This window comes from Heloderma suspectum, chromosome 10 (assembly GCF_057233095.1).
Source record: "Heloderma suspectum isolate Gila_16-S chromosome 10, 16-S_ref, whole genome shotgun sequence".
Taxonomy (NCBI): domain Eukaryota; kingdom Metazoa; phylum Chordata; class Lepidosauria; order Squamata; family Helodermatidae; genus Heloderma; species Heloderma suspectum.
This window is the reverse complement of record NC_139467.1, coordinates 5,823,228-5,828,816: the sequence shown is the minus strand read 5'-3', so window position 1 is coordinate 5,828,816 and position 5,589 is coordinate 5,823,228. Positions and strand designations below refer to the sequence as shown.

At 46.4% G+C, this 5,589-nt stretch overlaps 1 pseudogene across 2 annotated transcripts in view; it reads right to left on the bottom strand.

Annotated features, from left to right (window-relative positions):
* The window catches only part of LOC146337528 (protein CFDP2 pseudogene), a 471,985-nt pseudogene that overhangs the window by 358,321 nt on the left and 108,075 nt on the right, over positions 1-5,589 (bottom strand). The window lies entirely within an intron of this gene.

Genomic DNA, 5,589 nt, shown 5'->3' with positions numbered 1-5,589 from the left:
GCTACTGAGCATGCGTTGTTCTCGGACGCATGCTCAAGAGCTGCTGCTGAAGATATAGGAAGACCCTTCCCTTGCCATCCGGTGGACAAGGGGAGAAGGGAGGGCTTGGTTGCCAAATTCTTAAAGAAATTATACTGCCTTTGTTCCTGTGTTTGTAATCAACACCGTGACACCCTGGACTTGAGCAAGTTAAGCCTGCTTCTCCGTTTCCCTCCATGCCAAGGAAAGCTTCACCTGTTGTTGTTCAGTCGTTCAGTTGTGTCCGGCTCTTCGTGACCCCATGGGCCATAGCACGCCAGGCCTTCCTGTCCTGCGCTCTCTCCTGGAGCGTGCTCAAGTCCATATTCATTGCATCCGTGATGCTATCCAGCCATCTCATCCTCTGCTATCCCCTTCTCCTTTTGCCTTCAGTCTTTCCCAGCATCAGGGTCTTTTCCAGGGAGTTTTCTCTTCGCATTAGGTGGCCAAAATATTTGAGCTTCAGCTTCAGTATCTGTCCTTCCAATGAGCAGTCAGGGTTGATTTCCTTTAGGATGGACTGATTTGACCTCCTTGCAGTCCAGGGGACTCGTAAGAGTCTTCTCCAGCACCACAGTTCGAAAGCATCAATTCTTCGGCGCTCAGCCTTCCTTATAGTCCAGCTCTCACAGCCATACATTACTACTGGGAAAACCATAGCTTTGATTAGACGGACCTTTGTCGGCAAGGTGATGTCTCTGCTTCTTACTATGCTGTCTAGGTTTGCCATAGCTTTCCTCCCAAGGAGCAAGCGTCTTTTAATTTCATGGCTACAGTCACCGTCTGTGGTGATCTTGGAGCCCAAGAAAATAAAATCTGTTACTGCTTCCATTTCTTCCCCTTCCATATGCCAGGAAGTGATGGGGCCAGATGCCATGATCTTCGTTTTTTTAATGTTGAGTTTCAAACCAGCTTTTGCACTCTCCTCTTTCACCCTCAACAAGAGGCTCTTTAGATCCTCTTTGCTTTCTGCCATTAGGGTGGTATCGTCTGCGTATCTGAGGTTGTTGATAATTCTCCCGGCAATCTTAATTCCGATCTGTGATTCATCCAACCTGGCGATTCTCATGATGTACACTGCGTATAAGCTAAATAAGCAGGGCGACAATATGCAGCCTTGTCGTACTCCTTTCCCAATTTGGAACCAATCGGTTGTTCCATGTCCGGTTCTTACTGTTGCTTCTTGACCGTCGTACAAGTTTCTCAGGAGACAGGTAAGGTGGTCTGGTACCCCCATCACTTTAAGAATTTGCCACAGTTTGTTGTGATCCACACAATCCAAGGCTTTAGCGTAGTCAATGAAGCAGAAATAGACGTTTTTCTGGAATTCTCTTGCTTTCTCCATGATCCAGCAAATGTTGGTGATTTGATCTCTAGTTCCTCTGCCTCTTCGAAACCCAGCTTGTACTTCCGGTAGTTCTCGGATCGCATACTGCTGAAGCCTAGCTTGTAGGATTTTGAGCATCACCTTGCTGGCATGTGAAATGAGCGCAATTGTACGGTAGTTTGAATACTCTTTGGCGTTGCCCTTCTTTGGAACTGGAATGTAAACTGACCTTTTCCAGTCTTGTGGCCACTGTTGAGTGTTCCAAATTTGTTGGCATATTGAGTGCAGCACTTTAACAGCATCATCTTTTAGGATTTTAAATAGCTCAGCTGGAATACTGTCATCTCCACTAGCTTTGTTGTTACTAATGCTTCCTAAGGCCCACTTGACTTCACTCTCTAGGATGTCCGGCTCAAGTTCAGTGACCGCACTATCATGGCTATCAGGGACATTCAGATCTTTCCTGTAGAGTTCTTCTGTGTATTCTTTCCACCTCTTCTTAATCTCATCTGCTTCTGTGAGGTCCCTGCCTTCTTTGTCCTTTATCATGCCCGTGTTTGCACAAAATGTTCCCTTGAGATCTCCAATTTTCTTGAAGAGATCTCTAGTCTCCCATTCTATTGTTTTCCTCCATTTCTTTGCATTGTTCATTTAAGAAGGCCTTCTTGTCTCTCCTTGCTATTCTCTGGAACTCTGCATTCAGTTGGATATATCTAGCCCTTTCTCCCTTGCTTTTCGCTTCCCTTCTTTCCTCAGCTACTTGTAAAGCCTCATCAGACAGCCACTTGGCTTTCTTGCATTTCTTTTTCTTTGGGATGGATTGAGTTGCTGCCTCCCGAACAATGTTACGGACCTCTGTCCATAGTTCCTCAGGCACTCCGTCTATCAGGTCTAATCCCTTAAATCTATTCGTCACCTCCACTGTATATTCATAAGGGATATGATTGAGGTCATACCTGAATGGTGTAGTGGTTTTCCCTACGTTCTTCAATTTAAGCCGAAATTTTGCAAGAAGCAGCTCATGATCTGAGCCACAGTCAGCTCCAGGTCTTGTTTTTACTGACTGTATAGAGCTTCTCCATCTTTGGCTGCAAAGGACATAATCAATCTGATTTCGATATTGACCATCTGGTGATGTCCATGTGTAGAGTCACCTCTTGTGCTGTTGGAAAAGAGTGTTTGCTATGATCAGCATGTTCTCTTGGCAAAACTCTATTAACCTTTGTCCTGCTTCATTTTGTAAACCAAGGCCATGCTTGCCTGTTATCCTGGTGATTTCTTGACTTCCTACTTTAGCATTCCAATCCGCTATGATGAAGAGGACATCTTTTTTTGGTGTTAGTTCTAGAAGGTGTTGTAGGTCTTCATAGAACCGATCAACCTCCGCTTCTTCGGCATCAGTGGTTGGGGCATAGACTTGAATTACTGTGATGTTGAATGGTTTGCCTTGGATTCGTACTGAGATCATTCTATTGTTTTTAAGATTGTACCCCAGTACTGCTTTTCCTTTTTGTTGACTATGAGTGCTACTCCATTGCTTCTAAGGGATTCTTGCCCACAGTAGTAGATATGATGGTCACCTGAATTAAATTCGCCCATGCCTGTCCATTTTAGTTCGCTGATTCCTAAGATGTCAATGTTCACTCTTGCCATCTCATGTTTGACTACCTCCAGCTTACCTTGATTCATTGATCGTACATTCCAGAAAATTCCAGGTTCCTAAACAATATTATTCTTTACAGCTTTGGACTTTCTTTTCACCACCAGACACATCCACAGCTGAGTGTCCTTTCGGCTTTGGCCCAGCCGCTTCACTCTTTCTGGCGCTACTTGGAAATTCCCTCTGCTCTTCCCCAGTAGTATATTGGACACCTTCCGACCTGAGGGGCTCATCTTCCGGTGTCATCTCTTTTAGCCTTGTGACACGTTCCATGGGGTTTTCTTGGTAAGAATACTGGAGTGGGTTGCCATTTCCTTCTCCAGTGGACCACATTTTGTCAGAACTCTCTGCCATGACCTGTCCATCTTGGGTGGCCCTGCACGGCATAGCTTATGGCTTCACTGAGTTACGCAAGCCCCTTCGCCACAATAAGGCAGTGATCCATGAAGGGGCAGTGATCCATGAAGGGGTGATTTCCTTTAGGATGGACTGATTTGACCTTCTTGCAGTCCAGGGGACTCGTAAGAGTCTTCTCCAGCACCACAGTTCGAAGTCATCAATTCTTCGGCGCTCAGCCTTCCTTATAGTCCAGTTCTCACAGTCATACTTTGCTACTGGGAAAACCATAGCTTTGATTATACAGACCTGCTTTGATTATACGGACCTAAGCTTTACCTGCTAACAAACAAATCTATGTGTGAAACAGCTCAACACGCAGGGGCAGAAAAACAAAAAGATTAGTAGCTGGCCGCCTAGGCAAGAGGGTGATCTGTTTTAAGAAAAACGGGGTAGGGATTTCAGGAAGTAGTATGTTAAAGTAGTAGCCTAAAGTCAATTTATCAAAACATTAAATTGTTGTTATTAATTTAAGGGTGCAATCCTATGCATGTTTAGACAGAAAAAACTCCTGCAACTCCCAGCATTCCACAGCTAAACCTATGCATGTTTATCTATGCTGGCTGGGGAATGTTGGGAGTTGCAGGACTTTTTTCTGTCTAAACATGCATAGGATTCCACCCTCAAAGTCTCTTAATTCTACTCCTCAGCCAAAATGGCTCCTAGAGCTGCTTACATAAAATAAGTGAAACATGACAGTCCCTGCCCACAGGCATACAGTCTTAAAAGACACAACAGACAAGGAAAAAGGAACGGAGAAGGAAGAGGAAAAAAGTCTCTTGGGGGAGCTGGGGGTGGTGACGGCCGACAGGAAGCTCTGGCATGGGCTGGTCCATGAAGTCACGAAGAGTCGGAAGCGACTGAACGAATAAACAACAGGAGAGCTGAAGATCTAGCCAAGACAGAGAAAGCTTAGTGTCCCATGCAGCAGCTGCCTCCCTTCCCAGGGAGGCCTGCTTGGCAACAACGTTGTTGTTTTTGTCCCACTGCCGTTCTTCCTCTATCCATGCCTTTGGGCGACCTCATCAAATCCCAGGGTTTTCAGTACCACCTGTATGCAGATGACACTCAGCTGTATCTTTCTACCCCTGAGCTGTCCCGTTCACTCCAGCTGTCTCTGACATTTCTGCTTGACATTTCTGCTTGGATGCTTCACTGTCGTCTCAAGCTCAGCATGTCCAAAATAGGACCTCATCTTTTATCCCAAGCCCTCCTCTCCTGGTACTCTTTCCTTATCCATTGACAATGTTAACACCCACCTTCTAATGAAATGTAAAACACAGCAGGTGTTCACTAAGTCTTTTCTTCTGGGGAAAAGACATCAACAAGGCAACTTTTTCCCCCCAGCTAGTGCCAAAAACATAAAAGTTGTTGCTAAGCAGGCCTTCCTGCGAACTAAGGACTCTTCTTGGGGCCTCTGGAGGCTGTCATGATGAGCACCTGCCCTTCAAAATCTACCACTACACCACCGGAAGTGATCTTTGTAAGGGCCGTTTCAGTGGAACACAGGCTGTGGAGACGAAACCAGAGGGGGTGGAGGTAAAGGAGAAAGTTAAGACAGTGGGAGTAGGCAGCACACTCCAGGCCAGGAGGGGCTGGCTGGGGGATGCTGAGAGTTGTAGTCCAACACATCTGGAGGGCACCAGGTTGAGGATGGCTGGTTTAGAGCGGAAGCCGTGCAGCTCAAGTGTTTGGAGGTCGCTCGAGCAAGACACCCTCCATGTGCCGCCTGCCTTCTCATCAGCTGCTCTTGCTCCTCCTCCTCTTCCTCCTCATGTCTACCTCTCGCTTGCTTGACAGGCAGAGAGCCAGGGAGCAAGGAGGCCATGACATCTGCTGCTCCTCCTTCTCACCACCACCATTGTCTGGGCCAGAGCAAGAGGCAGGTGAACAAGCCGGTAGCAGTAGTGAAAAGGAGAGCAACTCCAGGGGGCTGTTGGCGGTCGCCCCTGCTGGGGTGTGGGCTCTTGTCAACCACTGAGGCCAGCCCTGACCTGGACAGCAGGCTGAGCAACAGGCACACGGATCACTGGGTGACTGGTAAGATGGATTGTCTTTCTATTTAAATTGCAGTAATTCTTTCTAAGTTTGCATCTATACATAGACATTAGCATAAGCAATTTTTGTGCCATCCTGTGTCCTCTTTTGTCCTTTTCTTTTCAATATGTACATAAAAACATAAGAAGAG